The sequence below is a fragment of the Mirounga angustirostris genome, unplaced genomic scaffold (genome assembly GCF_029215605.1).
Source record: "Mirounga angustirostris isolate CCGP_5_RB_7025 unplaced genomic scaffold, mMirAng1.0.hap1 SCAF_9, whole genome shotgun sequence".
NCBI lineage: Eukaryota > Metazoa > Chordata > Mammalia > Carnivora > Phocidae > Mirounga > Mirounga angustirostris.
Genome location: NW_026991717.1, coordinates 108,853,028 through 108,877,771, shown reverse-complemented (window position 1 = coordinate 108,877,771; position 24,744 = coordinate 108,853,028). Strand labels below are relative to the sequence as shown.

At 45.4% G+C, this 24,744-nt stretch overlaps 1 long non-coding RNA gene across 3 annotated transcripts in view; it reads right to left on the bottom strand.

Moving 5' to 3' along the window:
- Positions 1-2,498: 2,498 nt before the first annotated feature.
- The window catches only part of LOC123862453 (uncharacterized), a 35,406-nt gene continuing 13,160 nt past the window's right edge, over positions 2,499-24,744 (bottom strand). For 2 of the 3 annotated variants that reach the window (XR_006795225.3, XR_010405216.1), the window contains exons 4-7: positions 18,831-18,931; positions 16,172-16,273; positions 15,849-15,904; positions 2,499-8,091 (exon numbers count right to left, since the gene is read on the bottom strand). This is a non-coding gene — a long non-coding RNA (uncharacterized LOC123862453). Of the gene's footprint in view, positions 8,092-15,848; positions 15,905-16,171; positions 16,274-18,830; positions 18,932-19,169; positions 19,302-22,314; positions 22,550-24,744 lie in introns of all 3 variants that reach the window. The other variant, XR_010405215.1, reaches the window with a different exon arrangement.

The window sequence follows — 24,744 nt, the reverse complement described above, 5'->3', positions numbered from 1 at the left end:
TCGTATTCTTTCCAAACTTCCCTGAATGTTGCCCTTTGAGTTGCCTTTCCCTGCCATCCTGATGTCTGCCTATACTTGCCAAAAGTCATTCCCACATAACCAAATCTTTAAAAATGCATAGATTTATAACCTCCTGCTTATTCTCCAGCTTTGAGTCCAGCTGTGAGAATTTTAGGGCAAGACACTCAGGGGTCCAGGTGTTAGACCTTTACATAATGCAAGTATGGCAGCCTCCCTCCTTCCTACCTCATGATCCCGTGTAACTTTGAGGTGAGTAATCAGACAATTGCTCTTTTTGTGACCAGAGGAATCTCTTCTGCTGACAGCCCCATGGGTCCTTCTTGCCACTGCCAATAGCCCTTGATGATTGGTCTAGAAACTGACCCATCCTCATTGGATGTAGCATTTCACCAGTGTCCTGGCAAAGTGCCTGACAGTGTTCTCTGCTCACAAACTGCCTTGCCGATCTTCCTTAGACTGCCAAGGAGGTGCATCGGTCCTCTGTGGATGGGTCAGGTGATTTGTCAAAGAGCAGGAAACCATGGGATGGGCAAAGGTTCTAATTATACAACGCTGTCATGCCCTCAAACAACACAAAGGAAAAGTGTTGCTGTATTAATTTCCTAGAGCTGTGATAACAAAAGTACCACAAACTGGGGGGCTTAGAACAATAGAAATGTATTGTGTCCCAGTTCTGGAGGCTAGAAGTCCAAAATCAGGGTGTCAGCAGGGCCGTGCTCCCTTGAAACCTCCAGGGAAGGATTTGTTCCAGGCCTCTGTTCTAGATGCTTGGCCTCTCACAGCATAACTCCAATATCACCTCATGTTCTCCTTGTCTTCATGTCTCAAATCTCTCCATTTTATAAGGATACCAATCATATTGGGTCAGGGCTCTACTAATGATTGGGTGGGGTATTAACTTGATTACCTTTGTAAAGTCCCTATCTCCAAATAAGGTCATATTCAGAGGTCCTGGGGGTTAGGTCTCCATGTATCTCTTTTTTGGGGGAAGGGACATAATTCAACCCATACCAGAGACCTAGGCCTTCAAAAGAAGGTTGTCCTGTGGGGTTCCTTTCTCTAAACTTCTTTCTCTGTACTCCAAATTCCCCTCTTCACAGGCAGCTGCCTTTTCTGTGTCCCCTGGTCCAGGGCTTCACCCTGCCATTGCAGAAGCTCTCTTCTGGGACCTTGCCATCTGCTGAGCCATTATGACCCTAGAGGGACAGGGTGGCCCCACAGTGGGGGATCCCACTTCAGTTCAGTCTCCTCACCAGCCAGAGGCATGACAGATCACTCACCACTTTTCAAAAAAAACAAAAAAAACCTGGCAAGTCACTCCAAAATGAGCATTGGCTTTTCTTGGCAACCATACCATCTAATCTCCTATGAGAAAAAGAATCCCTTGGGGTTGGTTTATTTGTTTGGTGCAGAGTTGAATTAATCATTCTCTGCAGTTCAGGGCAACCCACCATCAAGGGTCAGTACACTACCCATTCCTCACTTGCTCTTGCTCTCTCTTCTTCCTCATCAATGGTCTCTCCCAGTCCTGCCTCTTTCCCATAGGCACCCACTCTAGGGCTCGCTGTGAGTCCTAGAAGAGGCCTGGGTCCTTGTCAAGCACATAGGGTTGTTTTAATTTGTTTTGTACTTTAAATTTTTATAAATGGTCTATTGCTCTAGATAGCATTGTGCTTCTTACTTTTATTACTCTATTGATGTTCCTCATGTTAAGATGATTTTATTCTCATCACTTTTGCAACATAAGCTTCAACATAGTTGAATTAAGGAATATTTGATTTCTTCTTGGGTCTGGCTTATGTTACAAGAGCCCTAAATGTAACTATAATTGACACTCTCCTCTACATCCCAGAGGGGTAGAACCAGATCCGATTAGCCTGAATTCTCATTCCACATCTCTCTGCATACCACCCGTACAAAGGCAATGGGAAGTTCCCCATGTCACCTCACATAACCCAGACACAAACACATAAATGCAGTCTGATCCTATTCACTGATACCGCGAGGATGCAACCAGCCACATCCAGGATGTGAGGATTCCAAAGAACAAATGATCTGGTTTCTTCAACAAATAAATGTCATTAAAAGAAGATGGGATGAGGGGTGGTAAAGGAGAAATGAAAATGGGTTAAGAGATACTTAAGAGACATATTAACCAAGTGCAACATGTGAACCTTATTTAGATCATGATTTGAAAAAGCCAACTGTGAAAACACATTTTCAAGATAATGAAGGAATTTTCAACATAAATCAGGTATTAGATGAAATTGAGTTTTTAGGTTTTTTAGGTACAATAATTCTATTATTAATATGGCTTTAGTAAAGCTCTTATTTTTAGATATTCATATTGAAGCATTTATAGATGATATGATGTCTCGTATTTGCTTTATAATACTCTAGTGTGGGGGTTGGCAAATTTTTTCTGTAAAAGGTTAGATAGCAATATTTTAGGCTTCCTAGGCCACATGATCTCAGTCATAACTACTCAGCCTTGCTGTGATGGGAAAACAGGTATAGATATTGCACGCATGAATAGGTAGGCTGTGGTCCAATGAAACTTTATTTTCAAAAACAGGAGACAAGTCAGATTTGGCTCATGGGGTCATGGTTTGCCAATTCCAGCTGAAGTGCAAAAAAAAAAAAAAAAAAAAAACAGAGAAGAGCAGAAAGGTGAAAAAGACCAACGAAATGTTGATATTGTTGAAGTCAGATGACAGGAACATAGTGATTCATTACACTATTTCTCTATTTTTGTGTATGTTTGAATATCTCCATAATAAAAAAAAAAAAACGAAGGCACTGAAGAGGTCTTTTTGCAAAGAAAGAAAACTATTTGCCTTTGACTTCTGTCCTTACCTCCCTCACTTCCTTTACTTTTGCTTGTCTGTTTCTCAGATCTGTTTCACACACCCACTCACACACCCACTTTCACTTTGATATATTTTTTAATCGAAATGAACTTCAGGCAGCCCCGTACTGCTGAGGAATGCAGCGAAATCCTTATGATGGGTTCTCATATTCTTTCCCAGGAGGCTCACAGGCCCATTTCCTTTCAGAGCTTTATACCCTTGGAAACACTTTTCCTAAAATGGAGATTCCAGGCCTCAGGGCTGAGGCCTACCAGCCTTTGGGAGGCATTGTTGTTTTCTTATTTCTCAGCAGGAAATAGGAATGTCCCAGGGAGGATTAGAACATTACCCAACAGCTCTGGTGAAGGGCTGGGAACACTGACTGGAAGTTGGAATCTGGTCGGAACATCTGGGAGTTCAAAGAAAGAAATGCTAAGCTATTCATCAGGTTCCATAAATTCTCTTAAAAGTAGATGACTATGAAACAGACAGAAGACAATGGAGCGTGTTGTCAGAGAAAAGGCATTACATACATCTCACTTGGAACTGCCCTGAATGTGTAGACTGACTATGTCATTTCAAACTGTGGGCCGCAGATCCACCGAGGAAAGAATAGCTGTTGACCCTTCTCTTCCAAGATCCTTCAGTGGATGACAAAGACACCTGCAAAAGCTGCCTCTAACCAACTTCCGCCGGCAGGATCGGGATGTTCTCCCTCCACCCTCTGTCAGCATCAGCCCCCAAGCCGCTGCCCCTACTGGAAGGATTTCTCCCTGGACTTAGCCAATCCCTGCCCTCCATTTGTGAGGGGGCAGAGGTCATTCCTGACAACCCCAGCTCCTGGTGACCTCTCTATCTTATGAGCTTCTCCAGCACATTCTGGTGGTATCGCCTGTTACCATTTAATTCCAAATTGCACTATGTACCACCGAGGATAAGTAATGCTGGCTGCTGAAACAGATTAACCCCAAATTCTCAGTGACTTAACACAAAACGTTATTTTCACTCATGTCACAATACTAAGTGGGTAATCCTGGCCAGCTAAGCATTCGCATGATCATTCAGGGCTCCCTAAGCTCTATTTTGCAGCCCCACCCCCTTTGAGGTCCTTGGAGTCCTTGTTATTTAGTTGGCAGATGAGGAAAGAGAGCATAGGCAAGGTACACCCACTCCTACTGTACAACAGCATGTCTGTGAAATTCCTCCATATTATGCCTTGAAACAATAGTTCATTCTCTTTTGTTGCTGTGTAATATACTCTATTACGTGATTACACCACAATTTATCCACTCTACTGCTGATGGGCATTTGCACTGTTTTCAGTTTGGGACTATTATCAACAAAACTATTACGAATGTACCTTTAGGTGCACATATCTATACATTTCTGTTGGGAATGTACCTAGTGGTAGAAATGCTGGGTCGGAGAGCATGCATAGGTAAAACTTCAGTGGATGTTGCCAAATACTTTTCCAAAGTGGTTATGCAAAGGTACATGTCTGCCAGCATTGCATGAGACACCCAGTGGCTCCATATCCCTGCAAACATTTGGTATTGTCATCTTTCTCATTTAGCCATTCTGGTGTGAGTGCTGTGGTATCTCCTCATGGATTGATTGACTGGTTCGTTGGTTGATTTTCTCACTGTGGTTTTAATGTGCATTTTTCTTTCTTTTTTTTTTTTTTTTTTAAGATTTTACTTATGTACTTGACAGACAGAGACACAGTGAGAGAGGGAACACAAGCAGGGGGAGTGGGAGAGGGAGAAGCAGGCTTCCCGCGGAGCAGGGAGCCCGATGTGGGGCTCAATCCCAGGGCCCTGGGATCATGACCTGAGCCGAAGGCAGACGCTTAACGACTGAGCCACCCAGGCACCCCTCAATGTGCATTTTTCTAATGACTAATGTAATTTGAGCATTTCTTTTTAAGGATTTTATTTATTTATTTGACAGAGAGAGACACAGCAAGAGAGGGAACACAAGCAGGGGGAGTGGGAGAGGGAGAAGCAGGCTTCCCACTGAGCAGGGAGCCTGATGCCGTGCTTGATCCCAGGACCCTGGGATCATGACTTGAGCTGAAGGCAGACACTTAATGACTGAGCCACCCAGGTGCCCCTTTGAGCACCCTTTAAAAGGCTCATTGGCCACTTCAATCTTCTTTTTTGAGAATTTTCCATTCAAGTCTTTGGCCTACTTTTCTTTTAGGTAATCTGTCTTTTTCTTATTCAGGATATGAATTTTTTGTTACTTTATGAATTGTGGCTTGCAGTTTTGCTCTCTTATGTTTTTTTTAATAAACAAAAGTTTTAAATTTTAACGAGATATGGAGTATTCATCTTTTCTTTTAGGGGTAGTATTTTTGTGTCCAGTTAAAGAAATCTTTGCCTATCCTAAGGTCATGAAGATATTCTTCTATGTTCCCTTTGTTATCTTTTGGAAGCTTTTTTGTTTTACCTTTCACATTTAGGCCCATAATTTAGCTGTAATTTACTTTTGTGTTTTGTATGATGTAGGAGTCAAGGTTTTCCCATTTGAATATCCCTTGAATCAGCAACATTTACTGAAAAGACCATCCTTTCCCTGCTGTATTGCAATGTACCTTTGTTGCAGATCAAGTGATTATATATGTGGGGGTCAATTTGGGGACTTTATTTTATTATTTTGGTCAATTTTCTATCCTTCCACTGATACTGCATAGTTTTGATTAGGGTAGCTTAAAAATCAGTAATTTGCATCCTCTAACTTTGTCCTTACTCAAGATTGTCTTTGCTGTTGTGGCACTTGACATTTCAGAATTTGCTTGTTCGTTTTTACATGCACACATTTAAGTCTGTAGGGATCTTGCTTGGAATTGAATTGGATCTACAGATAACATTGGGGAGAGTTAACAGCTGCACAAAATTTTTCCAATCCATGAACGTGGTATATAACTCTTTTTTTTTTTATTCTCCCTTCTTTAATTTCTTTTGGTAATGTTTTGTAGTTTTCTGTACACAGGTGTTGCACATCTTTTGTTACATTTCTTCTCAGGTGATTTTTTTTTTTTTTTGGTATTATTGATAATGGAACTGCTTTTTTGAAATTTCACTTTCAAATTGTTTGTTGCTAGTATAAAGAAACACAAGTGACTTTTGTATACTGACTCTTCAGTGATATTGACCCATTTCTTACCTATTTTGGCCTCTCTCACTTACAGTTTATTGGTCAGAACTCAGTCAATATGGCCACATCAAAGGGCAAAGAAGTGTCCGGGATGAAAAAGAAAGAAGTTTTAGGGAATGCAGAGGGTTCTTCCATACACTACACTGAGATTTTAACATTCATGGACTTACCCTGTCACTTCACTATGGTGCAAGGAACTCTAAAGTTCTCCATCTTAAGACAGTATTTAGCTAATATAACTTGAGGAGTCGTTCAGAATGCTCTAGTTGGAAAAAAGCTGCATTAATAGTCACACTCTATTACTTTGGATAATCACTTGGCCCCAAGGTGATCATAAAGCACATGCAAAATGTCACCTTGAAATTGCATGGTGGAATCCTGCTCCACAGTGGACATAAAGATCATCCAAACTATGTTTATGTTTCTATGGTTGTTATTGTTGTGTTTTTTTTTTAAGATTTTATTTATTTATTTGAGAGAGAGAACAAGCAGAGGGGAGAGGCAGAGGGAGAGGGAGAAGCAAGGTTCCCACTCGGCAGGGAGCCGACAAGGGCTCAACCCCAGGGATCTGGGATCATGACCTGAGCCGAAGGCAGACGCTCAATTGACTGAGCCACCCAGGCACCCCTGTTTCTTTGGTTTTAGACTGGCATAGAAATAAAGCACACACCACATACCTCCTAATGAACTTGCAGACAATATGACCCACCCCACCCCTCATTTTTATTATAACTACCCAAGGCTGAAGTCACACATCAGCAAGTTGCTTTATCTTCAAATGACCTGATTCAATATTTTCACTCTCATAATGTTGTAATCTCATGTTTTGTTTAATTTCTGTTAGCAGACACAAATGATTTGCTTTCTCAATTAATCTGACTTGCTTATAAAATGGCAGTGGCTAAGCCCACGATTCAGTCACTGAACTCTGCTGGCTGGAGCTGGGCATGGCTGAGACCTTATTGGTTGGATGTGAAGGGGGCCTTTAGTCTGTCCACAATGAGTATAAGACACAGTTAACTGCTTTTGTGGTGATAAGATATGCTCTTGTTTTATATTTTACACAGAACATAATTTCATTCGTTCTTGAGGACACATCTGACAATGTTCTGGTTAAAGGACTCTGAAACTGGGATGCTCCGAAACACGACATCTCCCCCTAAACAGTAGCTGGAAACACGTACCCATTTCCACTCCATGTTTAAACAGACTGCACTGCTGTGAACAAAGGAGAAACTTGAATATGAACGGGGTGCTGCCCATTGTCACAAACGCCAGGGGGATGTTGGATGAAGCCTATCCAGGTCTGGGGCTCGGGTTCAACCCTGCAAGGCTTTGAGCCTCCAAGGAGCAGGCCCTGAGTTGCCCTTCCAGAGGAGTAGCATCTGGGCTCTGCTTCCAGCTCCACCCCACATCTAGCACCGAGAAAGCATTTGCGGAAGGAAGAACGGTTCCAGAGGTCATTTCCCAGCTCCACGGAACTTGATTCCCACTTTCTCTCGCCTTCCCCTGTCTCCCCTCCTCCGCTCTTCTCGCACACGCGCTCTCGCACCTTAGCAGATGTTTGGCTAAGAGTTTCCTGAGAGAAGTTGTCAGCCCTCTCACAGCCCCTGCTCCACACCCACCCCTGCCCCTCCGCTTTTCCCTCAGCCTTTCCATGTTTTGTTCTGTTTTGCGTCAGTAAATGTCTAAGGTGTTTTTCCCCCTGTGCTGTGAAATCACATCTGAGCCTCAATCGGTGGCTTAAAATCGAAAGGCCAGAAACAGCGGATAGTAGTGCTGAAGACAAAGTGGCCTCCAAGGGCCCAAGAAAAAAACAATCCCTGTAGCCTTTCTCCTCCAGCGTGTCGACTGTAGTTCTGGACACCTTGTGGTCGGAATTCCTGGTGCGCATGCGTGTTGGGGGGCGTTTGTTTTGTTCTGTTCTTCGGGAGGACCGGCCAGGACACTGGGGAAGTTTGGGACGAGCGTTGATGGACAGGGTCCGCTGACATTCTCAAAAGGCCCAGCAGGGGGCAGTGTTCTCCGCGCCGGCGGAGGCCACCGGGTCTGCGCTCAGAACCTGGAGAGGGACCGAAGACAAATTTGTGGGGGCCCGAAAGACCCCTCCACCTGCCTGCCTGTGTCATGCTTCTTTTTTTTTTTTTTTTTTTTTTTACAGTTTATGTCTGAAACATTGTAGTAAAAATAAGCAGGGTAGGCTTTTGTGAAAATGGTGGAAATAAGAGAGCCTGTCTTCCGTTCTCACGTCACCAGCTGCCCTTGGCTGCCCAAGGCCCTCACTGTGAGGCTCCCCGGGGATCGGTCTTTCCAGGAACACCCGTGGGGCTGTTCCCAATTCTTTCCAATCCTCGCCTTCACCCGCCCGACCCACCACCCCGTCTCCAGTGTGCTGCCCCCCTTCGGGAACGACCGGCTCCGCCGCCCCCCGAGGGGCCGCCGTGAGGGAGACGGTCTGCGGGAAACCCTGGTGCCCACAGGAGTCACCCCCGGCGGTGGCCTCGGGGCCGACGGAGGTTTTGCCAGGTTTGTGCTGCCGGGCCGGCCGGCAGCTCCTCCAAGTTCACGGGTGAGAAACACCTCCTCTCCCGCCCGCAGCCTTCGTTCCGTATTTCCTCTACCCTCTGTCACACAGCCTGGAGTCGCAGTATTGAAAATATACTTCTTTTGATTTTGAGAACGGTCAGGTTTTCCGGAGCTTCCTACGGAAAATGTAAACGTGGTGGTGGGGGGGTGGGGGTGGGGGAGGGGGGGTGGCGCCCCCCATCGCTCAGCGGGTAGTCGGCTTCTCCCTCTGCCTCTGCCTCTGTCTTTCTCTCAAACAAATTAATTAATCAATTAATTAATTAAAAAAAGAAACTCTCTGGTGATTTTCCTAATGATAATGTAAAACAGTTTTACATGTACAAACCGTATTAATATAAAAGTTAATTAGAAAGCTAGACATTGGGGCGCCTGGCTGGCTCAGTTGGTAGGGCATGCAACTCTTGATCTCCGGGTCATGAGTTCCAGCCCCACGTTGGGAGTTAGCTTATACTTAAAATTAAAAATATACATATTTGAAAAAAAGAAAGGAAAAAAGCTAAACATTTCTAGAAATTTCATTTTTTAAAACGGGCCACTTTTAACACCTCAGCGTTTTGGTTGGAGGGACAGGCCTGAGGCAGGCAGGGGGTGCTAGGAAATTTTTTGGGGGGGAACTTTTAATAAGTCTAGCTTTTACCTATTATCAGCTAACTTTGATCAGGATCATTAAATGCCCGCTGTGTGCCATGTGGTGCAACAGACACTTTGTATACATCATTTTGTTTAGTATTGGGCCATTTTATCAACAGGAAACTGAGGCTTCACAAAGGTCACTTGCCCAGGTTGCCCAAACTTATAACCACTAGCCAGGATTCAAACCAGAATGCAAGCCCAGATTCCAGAATTTCCTGCCCTTTCTCCTTGACCACAGTTATGCCAGAGTAAACTAACATCACAAATCATGTAGAGGTGACCAGCTGCTGGAAATCTCCAGAAGTCCCTATAATATTTGTCATACGTCTTTATTAAAATGAAAAAGAATTCTCATACAGGTATGTCCTGCTCTTGAAAATCCGTGTTCTGCTACTTCACTTTTATTTTTTTAATTTTTTTTAAGATTTGTATTTATTTATTTGACAGAGAGACACAGTGAGAGAGGGGACACAAGCAGGGGGAGTGGGGGAGGGAGAAGCAGGCTTCCCACAGAGCAGGGAGCCCGATGCGGGGCTCGATCCCAGGACCCTGGGATCATGACCTGAGCCGAAGGCAGACGCTTAACGACTAAGCCACCCAGGTGCCCCTGCTACTTCACTTTTAGACTGACATTAGTATCTGTTTTTGCTAACTGAAAGAAATCTGAAGATGATTTTTGCTTTTACGACAAAAAGCAAAAAGCAAAAATGACGTTCAGCATTTGTTTTGCAGCGAGAGGCCCCATCATGCTCAGGATCCACCACAGCTCTATGTGAGCATCTGGACTTTATCTAGATTTAATTTGTGCATCCGTTAGCAAGATGGGTCCTAACGTATCAGAAAAGCTTAGGAGAGGTGATTTTTTGGGTCTGGGAACACTCGGAACTTTTGCCATATAAATTCATGGTTATTCCTTCCTCACTCTAGGCCATTTCTGCTTACAAAATGTTTTCAAAAGAACAGCCTACTTTCAGATAGCAAGGGAAACCTGTAAACATTCCCCTGACCCCCTGGGTTCTTAGATGCCATAGTGAGAAGGATTTTCTATTTCTCTTGCTAGATCAGGACTGGTATTCATTCTTAGCGACTTCTACACAATGCAGTACACTATTCGAAAGGGAGATCTGGTTAGCCTCTGGGACACACAGTCATCACAGCTAAGCCCTGATTCCGATTCTATGTCCTTTTAAATTCCCAGCACACAGAATTTAGCATTCCTTGCCGTGCTCCACATCCACGTCCTGGTGACTCCCACCCCCATGAAAAATACACACACAGGTTGGGTGCTCACATGCTTCTCATGCTGGTGGACACCCTAGCTATCCCGTAGCTCCAGAGAACGTAGGGGACAACAAGCATTAACCCATCCGCCTTCCAGTGATGACAAAGGGCATGTTGTGTACCCCACAGAGGCAGCTTGTTTTGCTCTCAGGCCCCGGTGATCAGGGCCAGCCCATGGCATGGTTCCCATGTAATGGGGATGATACTTTTGAATATATATTAAACTGGTGTGTTTTCTGTCCGATTAAATCATGGTGCTCTGTGGTTCTCCACCCATTTAATCAACAGGTTTCCATGCTTCAGGGAAAGGGAGATGCCAAAGAGAACAACCAGGTCATTGCTCAGCTTTGGCTGCCAAATTCTTTTTTTTTTTTTTTTTTTTAATCCCTTGTAAGACAACAGTAGTGAACGGCAGCCTCCAAAGTGGGGTGTGCCAAGACAACACACTGGGTACAGGAAAAAAACATTAGCACTTCTATTTTCATTTTTATCTTATCCTTTTAAAATGCCCATTTGGGGTTATGTTTTATAAAGCACATAATACGTTAGTATAGTATTAAATATATAAAATTCTAAGCATATATTTGATATACATATATATCAAATATGTACATATTCCAAAAAAGTACTGCTTAGAGTTCTATATGTTGACTTTTACTATAAGCCATAGGGAGAGATAACTTAAATATCCACTCATCTAGGGCAAAAGTAGATGGCACCTCCAGTGTGGGAAAGTGGGGGAAAGAAGAGGAGGAGAAGCAAATTGTATGTATGTTGGGGGAGGCATGTCCCATTCCCCACTTGGGCTTGAAACCCTGTTGGGTCAGTCCCGGAGACTCCCAGAGCAGTGGGACTATTCCTTCTTTCCTCAGGCACCTTAGGGAAGGTCCACATCCAGCATGGGCCGCCTGGGCTGAAGATGCTGAAGAGATAGGCGGGCTGCATGGGGATCTCACAGAGCCCTGAACTCTCCCATGGGAGTGCAACAGCAGTCAAGAGTCCCAGTCTCCCAAGGGGCTTGAGTAAGTGCTTGGAACCAGTAGATTACAGAAAGTTGAGGGATAATGAGAGGCCACCAAATGTAAGAACCAAATGACCAGAAGGACTATTGATGAAGGAGCCAAGAGAGCCAGGTGAGACCAGCTTTACCTGAGTGAGCATTTGGCTGGCACTGGAGATTCAAAAACCAGATCAAACCAGCCGCTCTACAGTGAAGACCAAGAAGGACATGGAGGAGATCTCCCAGACCCGCCACCCTCATGAGGGCACGTGTTCCCACTCAGATGCTCCTACAGCCAAATACCATTTGTTATGGGTTGAATTGTGTCTTCTGCCAAATTTATATGTTGAATTCCTAACCCTTTAATAAGATTTCTTTAAGTGTGTGTGTATACACATTTAGTTTTATTGTAACAAAGCAACCTGTGTACTTTTAACATTTAAAACTGAGCTGTTATCTTTCCTTTCCAGTGAAACAAAAAGAAAATTTAAAAATAAACAGGAACAAAATTACAATTAGGATTTCTTCACCCAATGGGGGGAGAGGGTTTTTCACACACACACACCAAACAATTCTCCGACACCAGCTGGGTGTCCTACAATGTAACACAATTCTGACATTATCTAGCCAGAGGTAGCATCAGGTTCCACAGGTTAAGGGCGCAGTCCTACAAGACTGCCCTCCCTCCCATACTTCAATGCCAATTGCAGGCCCAGCTCATCACCTGTGCTTCTGATTGGAGGGTCCAACGACCCCCTCTTTGGATTCGATTAATTTGCTAGAGCAGCTCACAGAACTCAGGGAAACGTTTTATTTACGGAAAACATGCAAAGGGTGAGGTATGAGCAAAGAGCACAGAGTTTCCGTGCCCTTTCTGAGCGTGCCACTGTCCTTGAGTCTCACCAGCCTGAAAGCTCTCTGAACCTCATCCTTTTGGGGTTTTATGGAGGCTTTGTTACAAAGGCACCATGAATTAAGTCATTGGCCATTAGCAACTGACTCAGCCTCCAGCCCCTCTCCCCTCACCAGAGGTGGGGGTGGGGAGTGGGCAGACTGAAAGTTCCAACCCTCTCATCACATGGTTGGCTCCATAGGCAAACAGCCCCCATCCTTAGGTGTGGTCCGAAAGTTGACCTCATTAACACAACAGAGGACACCTTTATTGCTCTCATCACTTGGGAAATTCCCAGAGTTCTAGGAGCTCTGTGCCAGAAACAGGACAAAGGCCAAATATATACTTCTTAGTATAAATCACAGTATCACACCCCTAGTACCTCAGAATGTGGCCTTAATTGGAAATTGGATTGCTGCAAATATAATTAGTTAAGATGAGGTCATACTGAATAGGATGAGCCCCTAGTCCATGACTCGTATCCTTATATAAAATGGGAAATTGGGAGACAGAACTAACTCTACCTGCACCTTGACCTTGGACTTCCAGCCTCCAGAACTGTGAGACAATCAATTTCTGTTGTTTCAGCCACTCAGGCTGTAGTACTTTGTTACAGCAGTGCTAGCAAATTAATACGCCATCTTTGCTAAAGGCGCAAGGTACCTGGGGAGAAATTTTGAAAGACTAGATCTGTATTCAAGAAGGGCTGAGGGCGCCTGGGTGGCTCAGTTGGTTAAGCGACTGCCTTCAGCTCAGGTCATGATCCTGGAGTCCCGGGATCGAGTCCCGCATCGGGCTCCCTGCTCGGTGGGGAGTCTGCTTCTCCCTCTGGCCCTCCCCCCTCTCATGTGCTCTCTCTCATTCTCTCTCCCAAATAAATAAATAAAATCTTTAAAAAAAAAAAAAAAAAAGAAGGGCTGAGACAGGGGGCGCCTGGGTGGCTCAGTCGGTTGAGCGTCTGACTCTTGGTTTCAGCTCAGGTCATGATCTCAGGGTCATGAGACCCACCCCTACATCGGGCTCTGCGCTCAGCCCGCAGAGTGTGCTTGGAACTCTCTCTCCCTCTCCTTCTGCCCCCCCCCATTCTCTCTCTCTCTCAAATAAAGAAATAAATCTTTAGAAAAAGAAAAAAGAGAGAGCTTGGAGAGATTATTCTAAACTAAAAGAAAATGAAGGGGTGCCTGGGTGGCTCAGTCGTTAAGCGTCTGCCTTCGGCTCAGGTCATGATCCCAGCGTCCTGGGATCAAGCCCCGCATCGGGCTCCCTGCTCAGTGGGAATCCTGCTTCTCCCTCTCCCACTCCCCCCTGCTTGTGTTCCCTCTCTCGCTGTCTCTCTCTCTGTCAAATAAATAAATGGAATCTTAAAAAAAAAAAATGAAGTCTCTTGAATTCCCTTTCATAGACAAATGGAAATCTCTGCCCCCCCCCCCCAGAGGAAACAGAGGCCATAGAGGAAGATAAGAATGGTCTCAAAGAACGTTGCCCTTTTCTGCACATCTGAGTGTACTGAGTAAGACAGCAGCCCAGCACCACCCGGTCTTGCAGGCATCTTGGTGCCGCCAGAGCCCAGCCTCCTGGGTATTTTGTGGTTTCCAGGCTGGCCACTTACAGGATAGTATAGTCTTATACTAGATCCCGGCCTCCTCACTCCCTGCTTGGGCCCAGTTAGCAGCTTCCCAAGTTGTCCGGGAGCAGGGGCATGCTGGAGCTTTGGTGCAAACTCACCAAGCTGGCTGTTGGATTTTCAGGAATTTTAGGAGCCAGTTGTTAAATATAGTCATTATTAAAAACTAAGTTACAAAAACTTATAGTGAACTAAATTGTATATTTTTCAAAAAGTAATAAATATAGGCATGCCTCATTTGATTGAGCTTCGCTGATACATTACGTTTTTTACAAGTTGCAGGTTGGTGGCAAAGCCTGCATCGAGCAAGTCTATCAGCACCGTTTTCCAGCAGCATTTGCTTACTTCATACCTCTGTGTCACAGTTTAGTAATTCTTGCAATATTTCAAACTTTTTCATTATTATTATCTTTGTTATGGTGGCCTGTGATCAGTAGGACTCACTGGAAGCTCAGATGAGATTAGCATTTTTTAGCAATAAAGTCTTTTTTTTTTTAAAGATTTTATTTATTTATTTGAGAGAGAGAGAGAATGAGAGACAGAGAGCATGAGAGGGAGGAGGATCAGAGGGAGAAGCAGACTCCCTACCGAGCAGTGAGCCCGATGCGGGACTCGATCCAGTGACTCCAGGATCATGACCTGAGCCGAAGGCAGTCGCTTAACTAACTGAGCCACCCAGGCACCCGCAATAGTCTTTTTTAAATGAAGATACGTACCTTGGGTTTTTGTTTTGTTTTGTTTTTTTACACACAATGCTGTTGAACACTTAATAGACTACAGCATAGTGTAAACATGACTTTTACATGCACTGGAAAACCAAAAAATTCATTTGACTCACTATCTTGCGATACTCTATTTCAGTGTCTCTCCAAGATACACCTGTACTCAAAAATCATCATTTCCTAATTATGTCACTCTAGTTTACTGTTATCTGTGCTTCCGAGGTGATTCATATCTATTGCCTCTGTGTGGTGGAAATACTTTATCATGAGCTGCTGCTGGGCATCTCTTGCCAAGTCCTTGTTCAGTGAAGTCATGCTGGGAGCTTGAACTCGACAGTGGTGGGAGGACTTACATCATGGCAACGGGCAAATGCTACACATTAGCACCACCGCCCCCACCCAAGAGAGCCAGCTGCTAGGTTTTTACCAGCATGCTCTTGCAGAGATGCTGACATGGGCCCTTTGTTCTGATAAAGTAGTAGGCGAACGAAAAAAATGCTTGAGAAACAACTATCATCAGGTGTGCTCTGGTCTGATTTGGGATTTAAACCATCAAGGAGCAATGAAAACAAATCCAGCCTTCCACAGCTCCACGGAGGAGGGAGATACCCAATGAGACCCTCCACATGTTCCCAGACTTGGGATGGACACCAAACAAGTAGCTACTCACCTCAATACCTTTGCTCTCTTTTGCCACTATTGACTATCCACAGTGCTGGACAGGGAACCTCTGAGCTGGCTTCTCCCTAACCATCCCTATAGGGGTAAAATACCGCGCTTCTCGTCCTGCTTCCCTGCAGCAAGAGAATGAGGGAGCACAGAGGGGCCCCGACCTCCAGGACCGGGCCACAGAACCCTGCCATCCACTCTGCAAACACTCCCCCTCCACTGGCCGGCACTGGGTTTTTACTAGCTAGCAGAGCTGAATCCTTGGCAAGACAGCTCTCTTTACAGAGTAACAGGTATAAAAATAGCAGGTGATCCCACTTCCATGAAAGGTGCCAGGCACAGTGTTTCTGGGACCACAGCAGTCCCAGCCGGGCTTGGGGGCTGAGCGGGGCTTGTCGCCAGATCCACTTACCAACTGTGTGTGGCCTTGGGCAAGCGATGATCTTTCTAAGCCTCCCATTTCCTCATCTGTAAAGCAGGAAAACAGATTGTCAAAAGTTGAGTGAGCAAGAGAAAGAGCTTTAAGTCTATACTTTTCAAAGTTACAATGTTAACCAAGGCAACAGGGCGGGAAAGCGTTGTTTACCTATAAATAAATTGGAGGTAGGTGTCCTAGAGGTGGGACATAATCTAAATCTTTGCTATCACAGCAGAACAGCAGAAGTCAAACATAGTTTTTTAGAGAGAAGGGGTAGCTCCTAGAAGCAGTAAAAACAGAACCAATAAATTAGTTACCTTTAGGGTGCGGGACTCAAGGTGGGGAGAAGTCACAGCTGCTGCTTCTCGTCTCCGGATTTTCTGATTTTTTTTTACTTCTTAATCTCGTTCATGCATTTCCTTGATTCAGTTTTTAAAGAAGAAAACAGCTGTGCGTTATATTAGCTAGATTTGTAACCTCTTGAAAAGTGAGTTGATTTCATTTGTTCTTTTCCCCGTAGTTGAGTTTACATGCCTTGCTATGGGAACACTGGAAATAGTTTATTTTTCTAGTTCCTAGGCTTTGTAAATCTGTAGCTCCTTTAAGTCTGTGTCTAATGTCTCTTGATTTATAATATGTTGGCCAATCATTCCAAATAAAGCCTTCTTTTCTTGCAGAAATATGTAAAGAAATAGCTCCAGATGATGCAGAGTTTGAAACGAATGCTTTCATCTCCGGAGTACCATGCTGGGTGGCAAGCAGGTGTGGACGCCTGAGTCCGCCTCCTGCTTGGTCTCTGCAGCAACCCCCCGCCCCTATCTCCAGGCCAAATAGGAAATCTTGGACCCATGAATCCCAAGTTCACAGGCCTGTCAAGGGTGCTTGGATAGGCTTCAGGAGACCCACAACCCCCCACCCCCGAATTACTTTTGCAACCATGTGTTTTTCTGGGAAGAGTATCCAGTCCTCAGATTTTCAGTCTCCAGGACCCTAGAACTGAAAAGGTTTAGCTGTAACTAGGTCTCTAACAAAGAAATTCAACTGGTTTTTACAGCTATTCAAACAGTAAAGATTGTGATTCTCTACCCCTTCTTATGTTTGTAACATAGAGTGGTGGCTAAGAGCTCCAACTCTGGACCAGACTGCCTGGGTTTGAAGCCAACCTCCACCGGTTCCCAGCTGTGTGGCCTCAGGCAAATTACTTAACCTCTCTGTGCCCCTGTTTTCCCAATTAAAAAATGGGGCAAATAATAGCCCTACCTCACTGGCTTGTTGTTGTGAAGGTTAAATGAGTTAGTAGAGGTAGAGTGCTTAGAACAGAGCCCGGCACCAGGGCGGCGTTAGGGGGTACCTCCTTCACGTAGACTGTCAATTCACAAGTGGTCACCCCCAACTGAACTGTGTGGATATCTTCTGTGTGCTTGGGGATGTAGCTGAAGCACATCGGGGCGATCATGCCTCAGAAGGCCCTAAATGCATAGATGACACCACAGAAATTCCCTGGAAAAGAGCAGAGCCTTCCGGTTGCTGCATGTTGTGTGTTGAGGGTTGGGGGGCGAAGGTCAGGGCAATTCCTGCATTAAGCACCCCCTCCGTGGCTTCCTGGGGCCTCGTCATCTGCTGGGCTAGACGGGCTGTGTCCCAGCCTTACCATCATGCCACCTCACCCACCCTCTTCTGAGCCCACCTGGCCAACATGCCCACATCCCCGAAGACCCTGCTTGGGTCCCTCCTCTGAGAAGCCCTTTGTGAGCACCTGCTCCCTGCGGGACACACGCAGCTCTTCCTCAGGAGCCCCTGCGCCCTGAGTGCCACGCCCCACGTCCCGAGTAGCTCACTGAATTCTCGCAACAACCCCTATAGTAAACAGAAATGATTGTGATCCCCCCCCCACCCCGTTACAGGTCAGGAAATCTAGGCTGAGAGGAACTTCTGAAACAATCTCTCGGAGGCCAGGACCCATGCTTCAATCCACTTCTGCCGACTTCCTCTCTGATCCCACCTAATCCCAGCAGCACTTTTTTTTTCCATTAATTTGTTTCAGATCTCCTGAGAGCTCCTGAAGACAGAGATCATACCTGATTCAGTTCTGTACCTCAAACATCTATCCCTGTGCGGGACATAACAATAGATGTTCAATAAACGGGTGGATGGATCTTGAATTCAAGCTCTGCAAAATTTCTACCCCAGCTTTCCCCAAACGACAGACTTCAAAAAAAGGCTTCCAGCCTAGAGCTGGTGATTTTTAGATACTTAATGAATTCAACAAACAAGTATGTGTTTAGTGTCTATTATAGGGCAGGCAAGCACGGAGGATACAGCAATAAACAGAACAGCAGAGCCTCCTGCCCTCGGGGCGCTTATGTTCTCTTTCCGTGGACAGATGCTTCGTGGGGACCCCCTCCCAGCAGTGCCCTTATGATGCCTCTTGCTAGGCACCTTGTGGTGAACAGGACAGACATGCCCTCTTAGAGTCCCAACCCTGATGAGTACACACACGGATATCAATAAAAAAAATTACTCCCACACTCAAACCAACATCGGGCCAGCTCCCAGGCTGGTTAACAGCCCCAGGGCCCCGTCTCAGGCCTGGAAGCCGCCTGACGTACCCCTCTGGGCTCTTGGTCCCACTTGCTGAGGGGCTGCTGCCCACCCCCCCGTACTGAAGGGCTTGGGCAGGTCCAGGATGCGGCTATCTTGCCCGGGCTGCTCTTGGCACGGGGATCAAGGAGAGAGTGCTGCCAGGAGTGCAGGCTGGGGAAGCCAGGCTCCGAGGCCACAGCTGGCTCCGGGTCCAGAGGTCTGACCGGAGGTCACTCGCGGGGACATACTTCAGACGCTCTGAGACTGACCAGGGACCCAAGGTCACAGAGCTCACCACATGTGTCCTTCCTGGTATTTTCCTTCCGTGCACAGGTTTTCGACCTCAAAATCCCTTATAGCTGTGGAAGGGGGAGGGAAGGTACAGTCTCTTACCTCAAAGGAGATCTTGTTAGGTTATGAAGGCTCAATGCAGAGTCCAGAGGATGGGTCAAATCAACCCTGATTCTTTCCTTCCAGTTGCCCCTCTCTCCACCCTATGGGACAAACACAGCTGTTTGACCGTCTGACCTCCGTACACAATGCGACAGTCTTGGCACTGACCTTCAGCGTTCTTCAACAGCCCTTTCTCGGTCTCCCGCACCGTCTCACCTTCCACCGACCTGGGCACCCAGTGGTGTCCCCCTCAGTCTAACACCCTCTCCCACACACCCCTGCAGCTTCTGTAATTAGCTAGTTTTACTTCAGTGACTACATATGCATGCGTTGGGTTACTTGGGTGGACGTGGAGATTGCTGGAATTTAGAGGCTTCTTCATCTTCAAGGGTTCAGATCATCTCTTCATTTAGGGGTGGGCCTGCGGCCTCAGAGGACTCTTATTCTGTTAAACCAGTTGAAGGAGAAAGTCTGGAAGGAGGTCAAAGTAAAGGACGGGGTCACCACAGGTGTCTGGAAGTGCTGGGCTCACCCTTTTATGCAGTGTGGAGCACCTTTATTTTCTTCTCTCCCTCTCCACCCAAATAACTCTTCCTTGATTTTGAAGATTGAGTTTAAGTAGCCTCTTCTAAGTCACCTTCCCGGAACCGTGCAGGCCGCAGTGACCTTCAGTGGCTCGGAGTGCGGACAGCTGTCGCTCTATATGCAACACATCCGATCACATCTTGCCACTGTGTCTCCTCCTGGGTCGAGAACTGGACCTGCTCATTTTGGCCACCTGGGTCTGCCTGGAGGGCACGCTTGAGTGCAGTCTCCATGGCGAACTCCTTGGGGGCAGAGGGCATGCCTCTACCTCTGGGAACCTCCTTTGCCCTCTGACTTCCTGACGGTGTGTGTCGGTGCGTACCTCCTTGCTGACTGATGGCAGATTCAAGAGGGAAACTGGCTCTATCATTTGATTTCCCTCTTGATAAGACAGCGAGGTAGCTGGCACTTTGGGGAGGTGCCCGTACCTTGTCTATTCTTTGCCTCATGTGCTGTTTCAGCAAAAACCGAGGCTGACTAGAAATCCAAAGGAGTGGAAATTACAGGGAACGCTGTGCTTTTCTAGGCCTGTGTTCCAAAGCGATGATAAAACATCCAAGTACACTTCCATTCCCAGCTCAGAAACCACAACAGATGGAAGCAAGTGTGGGCAGTAATTAGAGGCCAAGGTGAGGGAACAGAGTCATCCATCAGGCCCTGGAAAACCTCATCAAAGGAAATCAGCACAGAGAATAAAGGCTCGTTGGGTTTGTTTTGGAAGAAACGGTGGGGGATGATGTCCTGGCTCCTACAAGTACAAGAGACCTGGCAGTGGCTGGGACCATGCAAATATGAAACCCAGTAATTACGTGTTGTGGGCAGGGCCAGCCTGCTTTCCCAGTGCCACATCCACTTCCTGTGGTGGGTGGCAAGTCTGCAAGGCACCGTGATGCCAAGTTTTCTCAGCTCTTTTCTCAGTGTGGTGAAGTTAGAGTAAGGCCAAAGAGCGTGGTCTAGAAACACAGAGTGAGCTACTGTGAAGATTGTTTGAGCAAGGTGGGCCAGGTTTCAGCCAGGACGGCTAGTTCCTCGTGCACAGAAGCTAAGGCATGGAGCACATGCTGGTGGCCGAACCAGGCTGGGAGAACATGGATCTCCGGGATGAAGAGGTACCGAAGGCAGGAGAAGGGCAAGGAAGCACCTTCTCTGACCTGAGCCAGCAAACAGACCAACTTCATCATCTTTCCCAAGAACTGCATGGAAGCATCTAGGGACTTCTGACCCTGTGAGAAGTTTAGGGTCATGGTCCCCACACTCTCCCTCAGCCCTGGCATTAGCACCCTCTCTTAGGGGACATGGCTCCTTTCCCTTCACCCCACCAAACTAACTAATAAAAATGATCTAATCTGGTAAAAGTCTTCATTGGGTACCTTCACATATAGGAGCGATGGAAGTGGGAGGTACCCAAGAGGATGAAATTGTGGTTCCCACAATTTTGGACGGGAGAGGGGCTCAAAGGAGGGAAATGGCCAATGGGGATGACAGCAATGACAGCTTTGGGAGTGTCCCTCCAAAAGGAGTCCTTCCCAGGGTTTGCACTCCATGGAGTAACACTCCAGGATATCTGTTCCCTTATGCCCCTGAGACTGGGTGGCACAGCCCTGGGGTGACGACCATCCACAGAGCCCCTTTGAAGTCAGGGTCTCCAAAGGACCAATCCAGAATTCTCATTCACTCCACCTCCATGAAGATTGTGGAATAAAGCCTTGCCCGTAGCGAGTGCTCAATAATCTCATAGGACGTTTGTGCAAAATCTGCTTACCCCACGTAAGCCCTCTAGATTTTTAGGAGGCACCCCTACTGAGATGTGTTACTCAGCATTATAGGAGTTACTTTCTCACATGCCATGGCTGACATGCAGCTCACTGACTTGGTAAAGATACCTAGTGAGCTGAAGAACAACACGCCTGCTGTCTCTTCTTTAGTTCTCTACAGGCACGTGTCACCAAAAAGTCTTTGAATTTTTTTTCCCCAGCTGTACTGAGATATAATTGATTGAATATCTTTAAAGATGCAAAAAAATTAAACAATTAATTTAAATAATAATTTCAAGAATTATTTTTAGGTTGTATTTGCTAACACTTATATTAATATTTGTTCATAGGACAAAATCTAGGAAAAACCCAGAAAATTATTATTTTTTTAAAGATTTTATTTATTTATTTGACAGAGAGACACAGCGAGAGAGGGAACACAAGCAGGGGGAGTGGGAGAGGGAGAAGCAGGCTTCCCGCGGAGCAGGGAGCCCACTGTGGGGCTCGATCCCAGGACCCTGGGATCGTGACCTGAGCCGAAGGCAGACGCTTAACGACTGAGCCACCCAGGTGCCCCAAAACCCAGAAAATTATTAAAATAATCTTTTAAATCTTTTGTAACTGCACAAATAAGAGTTAGCCACCACTATCTTTCTATAAATATGCTTCCAGTATTCTTTCTCTGCCCCTTTTTATTTTTAAAATTAAGATCCTATGGTGTTATATCTGGTGTATACACACACACACACACACAGATAGAATATCTTTTATTTAGTCATATTGTAAATATTGACAAAGACTATTTCTTCACACACTCCTAGAACCACTACCACAATCAAGATACAAAATATTTCCATTACCTGGGGCTCCCGGTGGCTTTGTCAGTTAAGTCTCTACCTTTGGCTCCCTGCTCAGCGGGAAGCCTGATTCTCCCTCTCCCTCTGCCTGCCGCTCCCCCTGCTTGTGTTCTCTCTCTCTGTCAAATAAATAAAATCTTTTAAAAAATATTTCCATTATCTCAAAAAGTTCTCCGTGTCCTTTCTCAGTCAGTGCTTTCAATCCCCAGCTCCAGGAGACCACCAATCAGCTATCTGTCACTGTGGATTAGATTTGTTCTTCTAGTGTTCATATAAATGAAATCATACCTATATGTTCTTTTATGTTGCCTTCCTCACTCAGCCTAGTGTTTTGGAGGTTCGTCCACATTGTTGCAGGTATAAGTAGTTCATTCTTCTTGATTATGGAGTAGTATTCCATCATATGGGTACAGCACAGTTTACTCATTCACCTGCTGATAGATATTTGGATTGTTTGCAGTTTGGGGCTACCGTGAGTAGAGCTTCTATGTATAGGTCTTTGTGTGGACATGTCTTCATTTCTCTTGAGTAAATAAATATGTAGGAGTAAAGTTACTGAATCATAAGGTAGGTGTATGTTTAAATGTTTTAAAAAGATTTTATATATTTATTTGAAAGAGAGCATGCATGGGAGAAAGAGCACATGTTGGGGGGTGGGGAGAGGGGCAGACGGAGAGGGAGAAGCAGACTCCCCGCTGAGCAGGAAGCCTGACGCTGGGCTCCATCCCGGGTACCCTGGGATCATGCATGACCTGAGCCAAAGGCAGATGCTTAACTGACTGAGCCACCCAGGTGCCCCAAAATTTATGTTTCTTTTTAAATTTTAAATTTATACATTAAATTTATACATTTTATAAAGTCAAAGTGTTTTTCAAAATATTGGTACTGTCTTATAGTCCCACAGTAGTGTATGATTGTCCCAGTTCCTCCACACACTCATGAACACTTGGTATGGTCAGTCTTTTTAATTTTAGCCATTGGATTGAGTGTGTCATCACATATACTATTTTTAAATTTAACATTCTATTGTGAGTGTTACCCATGATATTAAATATTCTTTGTTAATGTCACTCAGTGGATGTATCATATATCATTGTATAGGTGAATCATACTTCAAGTAAGTAGCTCCTTATTGGTGAACATTTAGGTTGTAGTGTTCTCCATAAATAATGCTGACATCTTTGTCAGAATAAGTGGTTATTTCCTTAGGATAAATTACTTAAATAATTCTTTCTTATGGTAGGAAAATTAGAAAAGTACAAATAAGCAAAAAGAACAAAATCGTCTATAATTTTACCACTTTGAGATGGCTAAACCACATCTCAAAATAAGGTCAAATTTTAAAAAGTGATCTTCATTTAAAAAAATTAAAAAGAGTCATAGTGGAGAAAAAAGTGATTTAGGACTCTCTTTTTTTTAAGATTTTATTTATTTATTTGACAGAGAGAGAGACACAGAGAGGGAACACAAGCAGGGGGTGTGGGAGAGGGAGAAGCAGGCCCCCCGCGGAGCAGGGAGCCCGACGCGGGGCTCAATCCCAGGACCCTGGGACCATGACCTGAGCCAAAGGCAAACACTCAACGACTGAGTCACCCAGGTGCCTCTATTTAGGACTCTTGATACATTTAGCAAGAATTCATTTCTGGCATTTTGGCAAGGAGAAGAGATTCTACCATTTCAGTCTGTCCAATGGGCAGCTTTGATGCTTCCAATGGAAGGGGTCTAAGCCTTGAAAATAACCCCCTACCGATCTCAGGGCAGACTCTAGAGATGCTATCTCTAAAAATCTTAAATGGAGAGGTGCCTGGGTGGCTCAGTCAGTTGAGCATCCGACTTTTGATTTCCGCTCAGGTCACTATCTCAGGGTTGTGGGATCGAGCCCTGTGTAGGACTCCGCACTCAGTGCAGAGTCTGCCTGAGATTCTCTCTCCCTTCTCTCTGCCTCTCCCCCTCATGTGCACTCTCTCTCTCTCCAAAATAAATAAATAAAAATCTTTAAATAAAAAAAAATTAAAATTAAAAATCTCAAATGGAGCCCTAACTCTCCCAGAAGAGGCTGAATGTACAAAACTAGGAAGCAAAACAATAGGCTCTTTCTTTCAACCACCCTCCTCCCCCTCTGCCAAATATATGTATTCCACAAAGCATTCTCATAGAATTCTCCCATTTTTGGGCTTTGGAAAGAACGCGTTGCTAGACACACCCTCTCTGGATCCAGGGAGGAACTTCTTAAAAGCTGGGTGGTGTGTGTTAAAAGCAAAGAGAGGCTCAGAGCTGGACTGCCAGGACAGGTCCTGACAGGCAAATGTCTCAAAGTCCCAGGCTGGTGAGCACCTGAGGAAGACACACAGGTAGAAATCACCACTCTCAAGACGGTAAAGAAAGGAAGAGAAAAACAACTTTTTTTCATCCAGAGGTCATAGTTACAGGCATGCACACTCAAGCAATTCCTAAGCAGACTCAAGAAGCAACACTTAGAAAATGTGTGCCGAAGTTGCCTTGCCAGACACTGGATTGGGTGCTGGGTGGGCGTTAGCCCAAACAGTGACTCCACGAGGTTGTTAGTATTGTTACCCCAATTTTGTGGACAAGGAAATAGAGGCTCAGAGAGGTGACACAGCTCAAAATTGTGACCTGAGCCTCTCTGACCTGATTCATATTATCTGGACCCACAGAGCCCAGTAATTCCCAGTCCTTTCCCTCTCCCCGACACCAAGC